This window comes from Oncorhynchus gorbuscha, linkage group LG22 (assembly GCF_021184085.1).
Source record: "Oncorhynchus gorbuscha isolate QuinsamMale2020 ecotype Even-year linkage group LG22, OgorEven_v1.0, whole genome shotgun sequence".
Taxonomy (NCBI): Eukaryota; Metazoa; Chordata; class Actinopteri; order Salmoniformes; family Salmonidae; genus Oncorhynchus; species Oncorhynchus gorbuscha.
The window spans coordinates 6,838,099-6,857,777 of record NC_060194.1 but is presented as its reverse complement, the minus strand read 5'-3'; the positions used below and the strand labels follow the sequence as shown (position 1 = coordinate 6,857,777).

General features: G+C 42.5%; 1 protein-coding gene across 5 annotated transcripts in view; it reads left to right on the top strand.

Moving 5' to 3' along the window:
• Positions 1-6,693: 6,693 nt before the first annotated feature.
• LOC124009407 (F-box-like/WD repeat-containing protein TBL1XR1) overlaps positions 6,694-19,679 on the top strand; it is a 47,498-nt gene continuing 34,512 nt past the window's right edge. The window contains exons 1-3 of one of the 5 annotated variants that reach the window (XM_046321228.1): positions 6,694-6,910; positions 8,012-8,090; positions 8,171-8,232. The gene's annotated coding sequence lies outside the window, so the exon portion shown is untranslated. Of the gene's footprint in view, positions 7,074-8,011; positions 8,091-8,170; positions 8,233-19,679 lie in introns of all 5 variants that reach the window. The other 4 variants (XM_046321227.1, XM_046321226.1, XM_046321225.1 and 1 more) reach the window with 4 other exon arrangements.

The following is a 19,679-nucleotide window of genomic DNA, read 5'->3' as shown; positions in this document are numbered from 1 at the left end:
GAACCATGTCCTCCTACCGTTGCAGACCCGGCGAGACAAATGCTTTTACTACTCTCAAATTCTTTCCCAACATTGAGTCTTGTATTACAGTGAAACCGCCTCTGAATTGGTTGGATGTGTCAGTGTCGTTCTTTGTTGACGTTTTGATGTTTCGTTCAGGTCCGGTCAAATCAATAGAAAGTGTTGGAAATCTCCCGTTTTCCAACGTATACGTTTCTCTCGCTAAACGAAATGTTCAAAGAATGTTTGGAAATACACCTACATAAGTGGCCATCTTTGGCAGAGCAACCTAAGGCCTCTTGTAGGACTTTTGTACTGTATGTGTGCGTGTTTCTCTTGGATCAGACTAAATTAGTCGGAGATGACATTACATATTAATATACAAAATGTGCCATTTAGCAGACACTTTTATCCAAAGCGACTTAGTCATGCATGCATTTTACTTACAGGTGGTCCCGGGAATCGAACACATTATCTTGTCGTTATAAGCGCCAAAGCTCCATGCTCTATCCAACTGAACTACAGAGGACCATGAACCCGTTAGAAATAAGATAAATAAAAGTGAGGTGTTTATTCCATTAGATACAATCCCTCTGGGGACTCTGCTTTGATCTTCCACAGTTTAGTGTGTGCTAAATCTCACCACATGGCCTGGCATTTTTACACTCACTACAGCCACAATGCATTTCAAAGTTGGCCCATGCTAATAATCTTCCTCTGACTTCTTGGATACCAACATTTGCTTTTAGAGAATGTCTCAGGATGTATTTTCTGCCTTGTCCTTCGAGTGGTTATTGTTCTGTGGCCAGGTGTCCCAGTGGTTAGTCTATAAAAAGACACATACTCCTTTGCAATGCTCCCATCATGAAGCAGAAACTAGAGTAATTTCACAACCAAAGGAATGAAGAATGAGAATCGGAAAGTATGGAGTTATCGTGTTGACATGATGTTTGACACATCTCAAATGTCATACAATCAGTCACAGTTTATATATAACCATACAAACGACATATGAAGGTGTTGTTTTGCCCTCTGTTTTCCCCCCACTCAAAATTGGTTAGTCTTCATGTAGTGCCAAATGAGACATAAAAAAATGTAAGGGGTGACAAAATTGTTAAATTATCTTAATGTTCTCATGTTTATAATTTATTGTGTCTGTATCAATCGGTGTCATAAAACATGTAACATTGGCACCTCTGACAGTACATGATCTTGTTCACTTCCTTAATTGTAACACATCCCACAAGTTACCTATTGGTGTCTGTCTTGGTACCTTGTGCATTTGCACATGTCAGCTAACAATATATACGTGTGAAATCTGGTAGGTCTTACCTCTTGCTGGAACTCTGTTTTCATCTTCCAGGACCAGGGGAAGGGATTCAACTGTCAGTGGGGGCTCTCTCCAACTCGGCATGGACTTTCAGTGACAAGCCTGCTACTTCTTATTTAAACTGCAACCCCAGTCAACCGCATGCTTGTCATACCTGTGTGGGCAACTTGAGTGACAAGTACCATACCCCATGCTTAAAATGAGTTGGCCAAGAAGTCAAGACACATTGAATTTGAGTGCCTCAATGTTTAGCCATTTTTTCTGGCCCAATGGCTGTCTGACACTGTTATAGCATTTGCTCAGGTGTAATGGTGTGTGTGTGTGCGTGTGTGTGTGAAGGAAGAAAGTTTGATGTACAGTCCTCTGTAGTGCTGGAGTACCATTCCTTGGTAGGGTATACACTGCAACTATAGAACAGGAGATATTTTTCCTGTTTTGCCACAAGGTGTCTCTGCTGCCATAGAAACAGAAAAATGCAAAGCAGCTTCCCTGTTATTATCCTTGTGATTATCAACTAAAATATCTTTATTTCACAATTTTGAGATAACATTTCAATTGAAATAAATGGCATATTCTAATTTATTGTTTAATTCATTTATGTGAATTTTGGAATATAAAATTCACTAGATATAAAATTCTGTATATATTGTGTACAACACATTAAGAACACCTGCTCTTTCCATGACATAGACTGACCAGGTGAAAGCTATGATCCCTTATTGGTGTCACCTGATGACAAAATATTTAAGTGACTTTGAACGGGGAATGGTAGTAGGTGGCAGGCTCACTGGTTTGAGTGTGTCAAGAACTGCAACGCCGCTGGGCTTTTCACTCTCAACAGTTTCCCGTGTTTATCAAAAATGGTCCACAAACAAAGGACATCCAGCCAACTTGACACAACTGTGGAAGCATTGGAGTCAACATTTTATTTGATTTAACCTTAACATGTGCCAGCATCCCTGTGGAACACTTTTGACAGATTGTAGAGTCCATGCTCTTATGAATTGAAAATGTTCTGAGTGCAAAAGGGGGTGCAACTCAATATAAGGAAGGTGTTTGTAATGTTTTGTACACTCAGTGTATTCTATATTGTATATTTGGGTCATCATACTGTTTATTTATATTATTATTATTGACTTAAAGCAATGATTGATCCATTTTCTATTTATCCAGAGCTACATTAGAGGAAGGCATTATAAGATATCCTCCGTAGATTCTCCATGGTTCTCCATACTATAGATCTGCTTAGGGGATTCCCTTGGAAACCCCTTGTAGCCATGCAGCCATATTGGATCCTAATTGGCTCATTACTGGTCTTCCATCCATAACGATCATTCACTACCAGCCTCTGCTGGTATTTTCATCTTCTCCTCCCAAGGGACGTTCAGCCCCTGCCTAATGAGCTACTAAGCTACCTCTGTCAGCAGTGTAACGTCAACTCTGTGTTAGGAGCTTACAACCTCCCTCAGGAGCCTTAAAAAGTGGCATGAAGCTGCCTCCCTATTGGGAAACAATGTTGTTGTTTTTTTTACCATGGCCTCCGCTCTTAGGCTCAAAAAATAACCATGCCCATCACCATCATATAGTGAGAAAACAGGGAGAACTCGTGCCCAATATAGCCAAAGAGGAGGAATGACATGACACAAGTACAAAAGGAATGGCATTTGTTGTACATGTGTGGCTAAGCCTAAACATAGCTGCGGTGGAGGAAGATTCGCAGGAGAATCTGAGACTTTGTGTGTGGGCCCGATTTGGAGGTGAAGCAACAAGAGTAATGGGAGATGAAAGCCGATTCTTCCCCTTTGTTTCCCCTGGTTGGGATAAAAATAACTAGTGCTGAGCAGGCACTGGAGCCCATGCAGTAGTCTGTCTCCAGCTGGCTGCTGGGGACAGGATGAGCATGATGATGCCACACAGGCTTTCATTCATGGGGGATAAATCAGCATGCATTGATTGCACCATGTTGACGTTGTGCATGAGGAAGTGCTGTGTTCTGAATGTGCACAAAGAAAGTGACATATTATTGAGGTGATGATGTTTTTTTATCTGTATACTTAGGTTTTGAATGAACCCTTCATTTTTAGATACCATATTGTCAGTAGACCTACACTGGGCTGCATCGCTGACAAGGATTTATGATGAATTGCCAAAGTGCTCGCTCTGGTCATGTTGTCGATGTGATAATAGTGAGCGACGACGGCAATTTGACTCTTCTGTATCTGGAACAAAACAATCACAGTGGCCTATAGCAGTGTTGGAGATATTCTGCCTTGAAGGATTTGTCCTGTTTTCCCTCATTAGCCCCCCCCCCACCTCCAGCCCCCGCCTCCAACCCATACACACACTCAAAGAGAAGAAAAAAAGGAGAATGTACGCAATACTACTGTCGCCAAGGGAGCCGGCGAAAGCTTTCATTGGCGTAGCTGTATCCAAGCAATTACACAATGCCAACAGGTCCTCCGCATATTTAAACAAGTTACCGCTGTGCTTATATCCATTGCAACCCCTTCATCTAATAGTCCTGCTACAGCAACCTCCTCACAGCCACAGACCCACGCATGTACACGCACACACACACCCAAGCAGGTACACACACAACAGATAATCAGGCAGTGTTTTGATTCCTATTCAAATCCCTAACATACATCACTTCGTATCCCACATACATGCTCCGATTCCTCCCGCACAATCAGCACCTTTCAGTGTAAAATGTAGACATTATCTTTCTAATATATAACATATTGCACTCTCAGATTACATACAGTACAGCCCCGTAAGCACACAGCTATGGCAAAATAACCATAACAGATGGAGCTACTGTGCTAACCCAAATCATGCTTTACGGTTTCAACATTAGTGGTTTTAAGCACTCGTGTATGCATGTCCTGTATATGGATCAGTGGATTTATGTAAGTGGGGGAGAGAATTGGTGTTGAAGCCATGTACAGTTAGACTCTGCTGAATAATGCATTGAGTAAACCCTGGCATTGGGAAAGGGGAATGCACTCTGCATTTGATTAGAGAGGCTGCCAATGCGCCCACACACAGTGGGAGTGATGGAGCATATATTTCTGTTTTCCACAAAGGGGAGGAGGGAGAGAGGGAGGGAGCATGTGATAAAAATACCAATTATGTAGAGACGTACAGCTCTGTACTAAGCCCTCTGTTGGAGCGTTGACCTTGAGCTACATAGTAGTGAACAATGCACATTTGATTTCACAATAGTACAATACAGTACACTTTCTCTGACATTTACATTTTTTACATAACACAAATGCGTACATTTTTCTGGCTTGCTGCTGCTCAGTTAGCGATTGCATGTTCGTTATATTTTCTACACAGAAACAAATTGTTTTGGCCCAAACAGGCACATGAATCCAGAAATCCTAGTAGAAAGCAAGTGCCCATACCCCCCCCCCCTGCAGACACACCCTAGTGACCATACCCTAAAAACTGTGCTCTAAACACACCTCTTCACTGTGTGTTTAGAGCACAGTGTGTTTATCTGTGTTGTGTGCGTGCAGACTGTGGCATCGGTGTGGGGCACATTAAGAGACATTAGACTTGGAAGTCTAATGAACACTGCTGGGATGTTAACACTGAGCCAGATGACTACTGAGATAATTTGGTGGGAGGATCAAAGGGAGAGAGCTCAGAGCAGCAAAGGCAGTAGCTAGGGGAACAACATCAACGGGATACATGAAACTGTAGTACAGCGGGTACTGTAGCACCAGCACTGTAACAGCCACAGTGTCAGTCCTCCAATGTGCCAGATGCACCCAATGGGAACATGCATGCAGTATTACACTTTCAGTTGATCATCATCTGACCACCTTCAAATCACATTAAAACCAACAATAACTTGACCAACTAAACAACAACATCCTAATTTGTTGACAACATCAACAAATGCTATTCAGTTATAATGGTATTTGACACGGAGATAGGAAGCGTTGGTTATTGCTTTACTCTGTCTGTGCTGTTAGTTACCAGGGTTATTTCATGTTTCTTTTTTCACTTCATCCGTTACCGTAAGCAGCTAGCAACCATTATCACCGGGAACTGAGAAGGCCCTGCGACTAGGTGGTGGGGAATAGTGAATCAAATCATTCTTTATGGACGCAGTGTAACATGCTGTCCATTCCATCAGACACAACATGGATCACATTTCCATCTATTTGAATTTGCATCATGTGTGTGCATGTGTAGGGGAGAGAGAGAGCGAGAGAGAGACCCGCTGAGACTCCCTGCTGAGCCTGTACTCCATAGTGGCGGGAAAAGGAAGAAAAACATGGAATGAAGGATGTGCTGTATATTGGCTACTCACTACCTATTCCTCTTGTTGTTCTTATTGTGTGTTTCTGCTGGCCACGTTCACCATTTCATGATGTGTCATCATCTCGCACAGGGAAGTCTGGAGCGATGAAGCAGAATCTTCACTTGGGGATAGTTTGAGGAAAACAGTCATATGTTAGCACTGAATCATTACTCTTCAGTCTAGTTTTTTAATTATGTCAGGAAAAGCTTGTGCTATCGTCATCCTATCTTTGATACAGCTATAGTAGATCTAAAATGTACTGAGGAATCATGGAATGATCCCATCTCAACGTCTCATCCCAGGGTGATATACAACTTCCATGACACTTTCACAGCCTTGTCAAGTGCTTCTCAGAAGATCTTACTCCCGTGTATCTTTTGATCAGCATGTCCAGCTAAAACAGTGCAATGCACGTAGGAAAATGTATGCAAATAGAAAACAGTTATATATGTAGACATCAATAATGTCAGCTTGTTATTGACTTTCTCAATATGAATGACCAGCAAAGGATAGAGGGTGGGGAGTAATTTATCTATGGCTAGTGGTGCCCAGCCAGGCAAAAATTTGCAATAGTGGGGGATGGGGGAAACACTGTTTTGACTGGTGGCTGGCTGTTAGCTTGAAGCCTCTATACTTTTTCCTTTTCATCTGATTGGTGGAACCAAGTGAAGGCTCTTAAACCCAATTTGGGAGGAGGAGGGGGAGGGATGGTTATTATGTGATGGAGCCATTGTGTGCTGGCTCTAAGTACTGTATATGATTGTGAAAGTGAGTTGCCTATTTCTTCATAATTCTATTCTGAGTAGTTGAACTCTCCCATTTCTTTATGGGCAATATTAATACATTCAAAGAGACTGGTTGTATAAAATATACATTCACAGAACTGTATGGCATCTAATTATCTAAATTAATACAATATTGGTTTACCATACGTTTTAATCGTTTAGCAGGAAATAACATTTCCTGTACACTTTTTCTACATGTGACAATGCTTTCTGTGCCTCGCTTCAATGAGTGATGTTTGGAAATACTGTAGCAAGCTGCCTGGACTGCCCATTTTTGTAGGGAAAGTCGCGTCACTGTGTTGAGTGTCTGAAGCCGTTGGCTTCGAACCGCCTGGCTTTGTATCTTATCTATTAGCGTTAAAATGTTAATTAATTTCCTTGTTATATCAATTTTGTAATCTTTGGAAAGAGATAACATGGTTTAGCTTTAACACGTGGATTACAGCGGAAGCCATCTATCAAAAGATTTCAGACAAAGTAGGTAGCTAGCTACTGGATTATGGGGACACATTTTGAAAGAGCAGCTAGCTAGCCTTGCTAGTTAACCAGCACCGTTCATATAAAGAACGAATCTTGTTTTTTTTGGTTTTGTTGTTGGAACACAGGAATAAATGCAAACTATTGCGACCCCTTTCTAAAGGTATGCCCTGTAATATGTTTTTTTTTTTTGACTAACTAGTTAGCTACCGCTAAATCCTTGTTTAGCAATGCCTCATGGTCGCGGGAGAGTGGCGACCGAAAAACCACGTCGCGGTGCCCAGGCTAGCTAGCTAATCACTACGTTAGCTTAGCCTCTTGCGTACAACCGTGTGGGGGATGGGCTTTGTGCTCTTCGCGCTAGCTAGTTAGCAATGCGAGCTACGTTAGCTTAGGCTAGCCGGTGACATAACGCCAACTAACGGTAGCTAGCTAACGTTAGACGAAATCGTTTTTTAATATTACTGTTGCTAGCTAACGTTTATAAATGAGGTAAAAGCCTAAATTGCGCAGTTAGGTAGTTAAAGTTAAGTTACGGATAGTAAATTGTGCCGACTGGTGTAGTGTGCCAATGTTATAACGTTGACTATGATAGCGTTTTCTATCACAGCTGTACACGAAGGTACTGTACATGTTAACGTTACAGTAGTAACTAGGTAATTATTCTTCCCCGTCTGCTTCTTGCGTACTGCTACCAGGGCACTTGTAGCACAAAGGTCCATTGGCTGTATGGATTCATCACTGACCCAGTCTGATAGTATAGCGACACACCCCTCTTGGCCAGTCAGTTTTTAACTCTTTCCTCAATCTGCCTGCGTAGGCACTGCAACATTTCCCTTACAATTTCCATACAATATTGGCAGGTAATATATCAATGTACTGGGATTGTTAAGTCCCAGTTGTCGTGCATAATTATTGAGCTCTGAAGTTGCTATGAAAGCATCATCCTCTTGCCATGATAGCTATATACTTCTAAACAGTATAGGTCTCAAGGTTTCACTCTTATGTACTTACTCAGAGAGAGTCAACATGAACAGTGTATAAACTGGAATAAAAAATAAATGCCTTTCGTTAACTAACACTCACGCTTGACTTTTCCAGCACTGACGTTATTGAGGAAACTTACTATGACCGAGATGTGGTTGTCTCACCTAGCTATCTTGAGATGAATGCACTAACTGTAAGTCACTCTGGATAAGAGCGTCTGCTAAATGACTCAAGTGTAAATGTAATTATTCTGTTCACTGTCTTCGTTCCTAGATTGCTGAGTTCCTCCTCTGGACGGTGGAGCAATGAGCTTCTGAAAGACACTTGATCACATGGTGAGTAGTCTGGGGCTGACATAATCGTATGTAATCGCATGCATAGTGATAGCTGAGAAGTGTTTCCGAAGCAACACACAAGTTGTGCTTTTGTCTTGTATAATAGAAAGCACAGTGGTTATCACAGAATCACACTGACATATCTGACGATTGCATTGTAAGGATGACTTTCTCCAACCTCAAACCTGGACTACCAGAATGTGGAGTTGTTTTGGATATCCCACAGGAGCACATCTCCCATGATGTGTGTCACTTTTCATCAACATAGTCCTTTCTCATCCACTCTGTGCACTTTGGGTTTTCAAATCCCCAAACAGACCATCAACTTTCGTGAAGGAGCAGGAGAGGAGTGCAGATGCAGTCAGACCCTCGGCAAGGTGTCAGGACTCTGGGGTTGAGGCCTGTACTTCAGTGCATGTCAAACAGAGACACAACTAATTCACACCGATGAGCCATATTCGCCCTCCTTGACCCGACTGAATTGTCATCACCCCAAAGAGGCATGAGGGAAACTAGGGCTGGGCGATATATTGAATTAATTCAAAATAATGTTTTAGCGCAATGTTCCAAATGCCTGTATTGCAAAAGTCAAGTATTATTTAATTGTTTTTGTTTCTTTGAGTGTTTTGTCTTTTTGGTCTCGTCTCCTTTGCTCTTTCTGTACTGTGTACTTTCGCACACAGACAATAAGCCCCTCCCCATGCCACTTCCTCTCTGACAACAAGCAGTTTCAACTCTCTATTTGCATTTGAGGTTTGGTCTAACATAATAGGTCATATGGACACCCAAACACATTGAGACATTATTTGTACTGTAATGGAGGAGAACTTAACCTTCATAATGATACTCTTTTTATGTCTCCACTCCCAAAATGTAGAGCAGACCATACTAAGACTGCAGTATAAATGAATGTGGAAAATTAATACTCAGTTTGTCGCAGGTGGTATTGCTGTACCATGTACCGTTAGCAGCATTTTAGCCAGACGGTTATGCGCTAGCTGTCTAGTCTGTGTTTTTTAAATGTGCAAAGAGTATAAAAATACTCATTTATTTAAGGAATTGTCAACTCATTCTGAGAAATAAGCATCTTCTTGTCCAGGTAGGCCTCTTGATTTCCACATCTAAACACAGTGATCAGGCTATTTTGTTCAAATAGTTGGAGATGGACAGGAAGGTGTGTCCAATAGCAAACAAATACAGTGCATTTGGAAAGTATTCAGACCCCTTGACTTTTTCCATATTTTGTTACGTTACAGCCTTATTCCTAAATTGATTTTTTTTTTTAATGTTTAAAATCTCATCATTCTACACACACAATACCCCATAATGACAATGCAAAAACAGGTTTTTAGAACATTTTGCACCTGTATTAACTGAAATATCACATTTACATAAGTATTCAGACCCTTTACTTAGTACTTTGTTGAATCACCTTTGGCAGCGATTACATTCTCGAATCGTCTTGGGTATGAGGCTACAATCTCAAATCAAATCCAATTTTATTTGTCACATACACATGGTTAGCAGATGTTAATGTGAGTGTAGCGAAATGCTTGTGCTTCTAGTTCCGACAATGCAGTAATAACCAACAAGTAATCTAACTAACAATTCCAAAACTACTGTCTTATACACACAAGTGTAAGGGGATAAAGAATATGTACATAAAGATATATGAATGAGTGATGGTACAGAGCGGCATAGCCAAGATACAGTAGATGGTATCGAGTACAGTATATACATATGAGATGAGTATGTAAACAAAGTGGCATAGTTAAAGTGGCTAGTGATACATGTATTACATAAAGATGCAGTAGATGATATAGATTGCAGTATATACGTATACATATGAGATGAATAATGTAGGGTATGTAAACATATTAGGTAGCATTGTTATTTTTATAGTTTTACGTTTATTTAACCAGGCAAGTCAGTTAAGAACATATTCTTATTTTCAATGACGGCCTGGGAACAGTGGGTTTAACTGCCTGTTCAGGGGCTAGAAAGTGGCTAGTGATATTTTACATCATTTCCCATCAGTTCCCATTATTAAAGTGGCTGGAGTTGAGTCAGTGTGTTGGCAGCGGCCACTCAATGTTAGTGGTTGCTGTTTAACAGTCTGATGGCCTTGAGATAGAAGCTATTTTTCAGTCTCTCGGTCCCAGCTTTGATGCACCTGTACTGACCTCGCCTTCTGGATGATAGCGGGGTGAACAGGCAGTGGCTCGGGTGGTTGTTATCCTTGATGATCTTTATGGCCTTCCTGTGACATCGGATGGTGTAGGTGTCCTGGAGGGTAGATAGTTTGCCCCCGGTGATGCGTTGTGCAGACCTCACTACCCTCTGGAGAGCCTTACGGTTGTGGGCGGAGCAGTTGCCGTACCAGGCGGTGATACAGCCCGCCAGGATGCTCTCGATTGTGCATCTGTAGAAGTTTGTGAGTGCTTTTGGTGACAAGCCAAATTTCTTCAGCCTCCTGAGGTTAAACAGGCGCTGCTGCGCCTTCTTCACGATGCTGTCTGTGTGAGTGGACCAATTCAGTTTGTCTGTGATGTGTATGCCGAGGAACTTAAAACTTACTACCCTCTCCACTACTGTTCCATCGATGTGGATAGGGGGGTGTTCCCTCTGCTGTTTCCTGAAGTCCACAATCATCTCCTTAGTTTTGTTGACGTTGAGTGTGAGGTTATTTTCCTGACACCACACTCCGAGGGCCCTCACCTCCTCCCTGTAGGCTGTCTCGTCGTTGTTGGTAATCAAGCCTACCACTGTTGTGTCGTCCGCAAACTTGATGATTGAGTTGGAGGCGTGCGTGGCCACACAGTCGTGGGTGAACAGGGAGTACAGGAGAGGCCTCAGAACGCACCCTTGTGGGGCCCCCAGGATCAGCGGGGTGGAGATGTTGTTGCCTACCCTCACCACCTGGGGGCGGCCCGTCAGGAAGTCCAGTACCCAGTTGTACAGGGCGGGGTCGAGACCCAGGGTCTCGAGCTTGATGACGAGCTTGGAGGGTACTATGGTGTTAAATGCCGAGCTGTAGTCGATGAACAGCATTCTCACATAGGTATTCCTCTTGTCCAGGTGGGTTAGGGCAGTGTGCAGTGTGGTTGAGATTGCATCGTCTGTGGACCTATTTGGGCGGTAAGCAAATTGGAGTGGGTCTAGGGTGTCAGGTAGGGTGGAGGTGATATGGTCCTTGACTAGTCTCTCAAAGCACTTCATGATGACGGAAGTGAGTGCTACGGGGCGGTAGTCGTTTAGCTCAGTTACCTTAGCTTTCTTGGGAACAGGAACAATGGTGGCCCTCTTGAAGCATGTGGGAACAGCAGACTGGTATATGGATTGATTGAATGTCCGTAAACACACTAGCCAGCTGGTCTGCGCATGCTCTGAGGGCGCGGCTGGGGATGCCGTCTGGGCCTGCAGCCTTGCGAGGGTTAACACGTTTAAATGTTTTACTCACCTCGGCTGCAGTGAAGGAGAGGCCGCGTGTTTTCGTTGCAGGCCGTGTCAGTGGCACTGTATTGTCCTCAAAGCGGGCAAAAAAGTTATTTAGTCTGCCTGGGAGCAAGACATCCTGGTCCGTGACTGGGCTGGTTTTCTTCTTGTAGTCTGTAATTGACTGTAGACCCTGCCACACCTCTTGTGTCTGAGCCGTTGAATTGAGATTCTACTTTGTCTCTGACGCTTAGTTTGTTTGATAGCCTTGCGGAGGGAATAACTGCATTGTTTGTATTCGGTCATGTTACCAGTCACCTTGCCCTGATTAAAAGCAGTGGTTTGCGCTTTCAGTTTCACGCGAATGCTGCCATCAATCCACGGTTTCTGGTTTGGGAATGTTTTAATCGTTGCTATGGGAACGACATCTTCAACGCACGTTCTAATGAACTCGCACACCGAATCAGCGTATTCGTCAATGTTGCTGTCTGACGCAATACGAAACATATCCCAGTCCACGTGATGGAAGCAGTCTTGGAGTGTGGAATCAGCTTGGTCGGATCAGCGTTGGACAGACCTCAGTGTGGGAGCCTCTTGTTTTAGTTTCTGTTTGTAGGCAGGGATCAGCAAAATGGAGTCGTGGTCAGCTTTTCCGAAAGGAGGGCGGGGCAGGGCCTTATATGCGTCGCGGAAGTTAGAGTAACAATGATCCAAGGTTTTTCCCGCCCTGGTTGCGCAGTCGATATGCTGATACAATTTAGGGAGTCTTGTTTTCAGATTAGCCTTGTTAAAATCCCCAGCTACAATGAATGCAGCCTCAGGATGTATGGATTCCAGTTTGCAAAGAGTCAAATAAAGTTCGTTCAGAGCCATCGATATGTCTGCTTGGGGGGGAATATATACGGCTGTGATTATAATCGGAAGAGAATTCTCTTGGTAGATAATGTGGTCTACATTTGATTGTGAAGAATTCAAAATCAGGTGAACAGAAGGATTTGAGTTCCTGTATGTTTCTGTGATCACACCAAGTCTCGTTAGCCATAAGGCATACGCCCCTGCCCCACTTCTTTCCAAAAAGTTGTTTGTTTCTATCGGCGCGATGCGTGGAGAAACCCGCTGGCTGCACCGCCTCCGATAGCGTCCCTCCAGTGAGCCATGTTTCCGTGAAGCAAAGAACGTTAGTCTCTGATGTCCCTCTGGAATGCTACCCTTGCTCAGATTTCATCAACCTTGTTGTCAAGAGACTGGACATTGGCGAGAAGAATGCTAGGGAGTGGTGCATGATGTGCCCGTCTCCGGAGTCTGACCAGAAGACCGCCTCGTTTCCCTCTTTTACGGAGTCGTTTTTTTGGGTTGCCGGCTGGGATCCATTCCGTTGTCCTGGTTGAAAGGCAGAACACAGGATCCGCTTCGTGAAAGGCATATTCTTGGTCGTACTGATGGTGAGTTGACGCTGATCTTATATTCAGTAGTTCTTCTCGACTGTATGTAATGAAACCTAAGATGACTTGGGGTACAAATGTAAGAAATAACGCATAAAAAAAAAACTGCATAGTTTCCTAGGAACGCGAGGCGGCCATCTCTGTCGGCGCCGGAATCTTTGCACATCTGTAGTTGGGTAGTTTCCCATTTTTTTCTCTGTACTCTGTTTTTTCTCTGATCTCTGTACTTTTCCCAATTAATATTTTCCTCGATCCTGACTTCTCCCAGTCTCTGCTGCTGAAAAACATCCCCACAGCATGATGCTTGCCACCACCATGCTTCACTGTAGGAATGGTGCCAGGTTTCCTTAAGATTAAGACGTGGCGCTTGGCATTCAGGCCAATGCGTTCCATTTTTGTTTCATGGTCAGTTCTTTAGGTGCCTTTTTGGAAAATTCCAAGCGGGCTGTCAGGTGCCTTTTACTGAGGAGTGGCTTCCGTCTGGCCATTCTACAATAAAGGCCTGATTTGGTGAAGTTCTACAGATATGGTTGTCCTTCTAGAAAGTTTTCCCATCTCCACTGAAGATCTTTAGAGCCATCGGGTTCTAGAGCCAAGGGTCTTCTTCCCTGATTTCTCAGTTTGCCCAGGCGGCCAGCTCTAGGAAGAGTCTTGATGGTTCCAAACTTGTTCTATTTACCCTTCTCCAGATCTGTGCCTCGACACAATCCTGTCTGGGAGCTCTAAGGACAAGTCCTTCGACCTCATGGCTTGGTTTTTACTCTGACATGCACTGTCAATTGTGGGACCTTTTTATATAGACAGTTGTGTGTCTTTCCAAATTATTCTTAAATTTTTTTTTTTTTAACTAGGCAATTCAGTTAAGAACAAATTCTTATTTACAATGACTGCCTAGGAATAGTGTGTTAACTGCCTTGATTTTTACCTTGTCAGCTTGGGGACTCGATCTAGCACCCTTTCGGTTACTGGCCCAACTCTCTAACCACTAGGCTACCTGCCGCCCCAATCATGTCCAGTCAATTGAATTTACCAAGTTGTAGAAATATCTCAAGGATGATCAATGGAAACAGGATACACCTGAGGTCAATTTCAAGTCTCATTAAAAGGTCTGAATATTTATGTAAATTAGGTATGCCTGTTTTTTTATATAATACATTTGCAAATATTTCTAAACCCACCGGTTTTCACCTTGTAATTATGGGGTATTGTGTGTAGAATGATGAGGATATATAAAAATACTTTTTTAGAATAGGGCTGTAAACGTAACAAAATGTGTAAAAAGTCAAGGGGTCTGAATACTTTCCGAATGCACTGTAGATCCAAGTTGGCTAAACTTTAAATATAAAGATTAGCTGGCTACTCACTACCAGGTGGGCTTGTGCTTGAGAGATTGTTTGAGAACTGTGTTAATGTTCTATAATGCCTGGTAAGAAGTTGGCCATTATCAGTGGTTCTGGTTAAATTTGTAACAAAAAGTGTATTTTCTTAAGACTTGAAAATCAGATCAGTGATTATTGCAACAAAGCAGGTTATAATATTTTCATTTGTAGTGGATCTTATATTTAGCCTAGGTATAATTTTACAAGGCCAGAATTCATTAGATTGACTGTTTTAAATAGTGTATTGACCCTTAACATTTTTATATGTTGTGAATCACTAAGTTTGAAAAGGCCATATCCCCCAGCCCTAGAAAAAAATGTAAAAAAATACTTTCTGTAACGCTGTAAATATTTGCTTGGGATAGTTGGAATACACAGCCATGACCATTAACCTGTTACTCCTACCCCCTACTTTTTCGAACATTCTGTTAAAAATTGCGCAACATTTCAGCGCCCTGCTGCTCATGCCAGGAATATAGTATATGCATATGATTAGTATGTGTGGATAGAAAACACTCAGACGTTTATAAAACTGGTTAAATCACGGCTGTGACTATAACAGAACGTGCGTTTCATCGAAAAGCAGGAAAATCTGATCACTGAAAATGGGAAAATATATCAATGCGCCACATGCATGTATTGTCTATGGGAAAGCAAATTACCTGGAGCCGAGATTGCAATTCCTACAGCTTCCACACGATGTCAACAGTCTTGTCATTTGCCTAGGCTTTGTTTCTTGGTCAAAAGAAGAGACAGCCCATTTCTTCAGGTCTCGGACCGGATATTTTGGTTGAGATTTACCCGGACATTATTTCCAGACGTACCCCTATAGAATACACATCGCCTTGTGATCAATTTGATCGCTTATTAACGTTTACTAATACCTAAAGGTGCATTACAAAAGTATTTCGAAGTGTTTTTTGTGAAAGTTTATCGTCAACTTTTTTAATTTAAAAAAATGACGTTACGTTATAAGAAGCTATTTTTTTTCGTTTATCACAGTCTTCATAGATCGATATCTAGGCTATATATGGACCGATTTAATCGAAAAAAAAGACCCAATAGTGATTATGGGACATCTAGGAGTGCCAACAAAGAAGAGGGTCAAAGGTAATGAATGTTTTATATTTTATTTGTGCGGTTTGTGTAGCGCCGACTATGCTAATTATTTTGTTTACGTCCCCTGCGGGTCTTTTGGGGTGTTACATGCTATCAGATAAAAGCTTCTCATGCTTTCGCCGAAAAGCATTTTAAAAATCTGACTTGTTGCCTGGATTCACAACGAGTGTAGCTTTAATTCAATACCCTGCATGTGTATTTTAATGAACGTTTGAGTTTTAACTAGTACCATTAGCATTTAGCGTAGCGCATTTGCATTTCCAGATGTCTAGATGGGACGCCTGCGTGTCAGGTAGGAGCAAGAGGTTAATAAACGCCTCAACCCATTTTTGCTTGTCTTCTCGAGCTGACATGCATTCCTGCACATAAACTCTCTTTACAAACTGTGCTGTTTTAATGCATTCATACTTATAGCCCTGGGCCTCGTGTTCCGAGAGAGTGCTGTCCTTGGGCAAAGTGCAAAAGGTGAGATACAGTAGAAGCTACAGTATAGCCCACAGAGAGGCTTGTATACAAACAGACTACAATCCTTTCCACTGAAATGTGTGGAGGGAAAGAAATGGTCCAAGGCTAGAATGGCTGGCATTTCATTGTTATTTTGTTGATGTTTTGAACAACAACGCCATAGTTAGCATCGCCGATATAAAGTCAAACTGAGGATCGATGGTTCCAGGGACATTATCTTCATATCAGAGGTTTAATTAAGGCCCACTCTCTGTGTGTCTAACCCCAAGGAGATCTGGAAAAGGGTTAAGGGCCCGGAGAATAAACCCTCACAGCTGCCCATGTCCCTTAAAGTTAATGATGTGGTTGTTACTGACAAGAAGCACATGGCTGAGCTCTTTAATCACCACTTCATCAAGTCAGGATTCCTATTTGACTCTGTCATGCCTCCTTGCCCATCCCAACATTTCCTCATCTCCCACCCCTTCTAATGTGACTATCACCAATGCTTCTCCCTCTGTTTCCCCTGCTCCGCTACAAAGTTTCTTCCTGCAAGCAGTCACTGAGGTGCTAAAGGAGCCCCTGAAACTTGACCCCCAAAAACCATCTGGGTCCAATGGTTTAGACCCTTCATTAAAGTTGCTGCCCCTATGATTGCCAAGCCTATCTCCAACCTTTTTAACCTGTCTCTCCTTTCTGGGGAGGTTCCCATTGCCTGGAAGGCAGCCACGGTTCGTCCTTTATTCAAAGGGGGAGATCAAGCTGATCCTAACTGTTATAGGCCTATTTCTATTTTGCCCTGTTAATCAAAAGTGTTGGAAAAACGTAATAATCAACTGGCTGGATTTCTTGATGTCCATAGTATTCTCTCTGGTATGCAATCTGGTTTCCGCTCAGGTTAAAGATGTGTCAGTGCAACCTTAACGGTCCCCAATGTTGTCACCATTGCAATTGATTCAAAGCAATGTTGTGTTGCTATTTTTATTGACTTGGCCAAAGCTTTTGATTTTGGTAGACCATTCCATTCTTGTGGGCCGGCTAAGGAGTATTTGGCCTGGTTTGCGAACTACCTCAAAGAGCGCAGTGTATAAAGTCAGAAAATCTGCTGTCTCAGCCACTGCCTGTCACCAAGGGAGTACCCCAAGGCTCAATCCTAGGCCCCACACTCTTCTCAATTTACATCAACAACAACAGCTCAGGCAGTAGGCAGCTCTCTCATCCATTTATATGCAGATGATAGTCTTATACTCAGCTGGCCCCTTCCCAGATGTTGTGTTAAATGCTCAACAACGAAGCTTTCTTGGTGTCCAACAAGCTTTCTCTGACCTTAACCTTGTTCTGAACACCTTTTAAATCAAAGGTCATGTGGTTTGGTAAGAATAATGCCTCTTTCACCACAGGTGTGACTACTACCTCTGAGGGTTTGATTCCTTGTGGAATCAAGGAAAGGGACCCTGCCTGTTATTGGTATGGGACACGAGAAGAGCAGTGTACTCGGCATATAACAAGTGTGTGTGTGTGTGTGTGTGTGAAAATAAAATAAACTTTTTAGATTTTAATTCTCAGGATCTACAGTTGAAGTTCGGACGTTTACGTACACTTAGGTTGGAGTCATTAAAACTCGGTTTTTCAACCACTCTACATTTCTTGTTAGCAAACTGTAGTTTTGACAAGTCGGTTAGGACATATACTTTGTGCATGACACAAGTAATCCAACAACTGTTTACAGACAGATTATTTCATTTATAATTCACCGTATCACAATTTCAGTGGGTCAGAAGATGACTGCCTTTAATCAGCTTGTAAAATTCCAGAAAATGATGTCATGGCTTTAGAAACTTCTGATAGGCTAATTGACATCATTTGAGTCAGTTGGAGGTGTACCTGTGGATGTATTTCAAGGCCTACCTTCAATCTCAGTGCCTCTGCTTGACATCATTGGAAAATTGTAGGCCTCCACAAGTCTGGTTCATCTTTGGGAGCAATTTCGAAACATCTGAAGGTACCACGTTCATCTGTACAAACAATAGTACGCGAGTATGAATACCATGGGACCACGCAGCTGTCATACCGATCAGGAAGGAGACTCGTTCTGTCTCCTAGAGATGAATGTACTTTGGTGTGAAAAGTGCAAATCAATCCCAGAGCAACATCAAAGGACCCTGTGAAGATGCTGGAGGAAACGGGTACAAAAGTTTCAATATCCACAGTAAAAGGAGTCCTATATCGACATAACCTGAAAGGCCACTCAGCAAGGAAGAGGCCACTGCTCCAAAACCGCCATTAAAAAAGGCCAGACTACGGTTTGCAACTGCACATGGGGACAAAGGTTGTACTTTTTGGAGAAATGTCCTCTGGTCTGATGAAACACAAATGGAACTGTTTGGCTGTAATGACCATTTATGTTTAGAGGAAAAGGGGGATGCTTGCAAGCCAAAGAACCACATCCCAACCGTGAAGCACGGGGGTGGCAGCATCATGTTGTGGGGGTGCTTTGCTGCAGGATAGGCTAGAAGAAATAAAAGCTGAAATAAAGCATTCTCGCTACTATTATTCTCACATTTCACATTCTTAAAATAAAGAGATGATCCTAACTGACTTACGACAGGAAATTTTTACTAGGATTAAATGTCAGGACTTATGAAACCGAGTTTAAATGTATGTAAACTTCTGACTACAACTGTATATCTTGAAATGTAGACCCACTGCTTGTCAGCAACCTCACCCCTCATAGTCAATGTGAATAGGACAAACTATGGGTGTCTCCTATGTGTTATCCTGAATGTACAACCAAACCCATCAGCTGTACCCGTGACTAACGCCACATATTGCAACACGATCCCATTCCTACCATTGTCATGATTCTGCCTGTGTCGTGAAGTGCATCGCATTCTCCAGAGGCCAAGGCTCTCTTGATTTGTTTACCATTAGCTATCATTTCTGGTCTCGGTGTGTACTTTTCAGTGGGCTAGCATGATGAAGTGCTATAAATTCCAATCCAGCCATCCTACACATCCCTGTTTCTTTCCACGGTCCTGTTTAAACAGTGTGTGGCTCACTTGAATAAATACGCATCTCAGGAATACGAACTATGCGGGATGTTTTTCCTTTCCCCCAGTGGTTTTGTCCACATGAGTCAGCCTGCCCTCTTAAGGAGGGCTCAGTAATTATTTCCAGTTGTGGGGGTAATGAATGGAAACTGGTGCCTTGCCTAAGGGCCAGGATGGAATTTAACTCCATGATTGTACTGCCAATTGATAATGATAAGTTTGGCCGTAACCACAGAGTGTTATGAATTTTCCCCAAAGTAGGTCAGGCAAGGTAAGGGATCAAAAGGCTTGCCCATTTTGATATGATGTTACATAGTGGAGTTATGTCATCTTTTGGCAGGGCTACAGACTGAGACCATTTAGTCACATTTTGTGACCCTTTGACTTTGCAAGTAAACATTTTTAAATTGGTCGCACTGGTGCAAGCTGCACATTCTACTGCACATTCTACTTGGATAAAACCATTAATTTGTTAAACAGTAAAGTGTCTGCCCTGCTGCCTGTTTAGCTGGGGCTTGCTGTTGTAATGTGCAAGCTTCACACACTCTGTCCCCCCTCATGATTGTATAATAGCGATG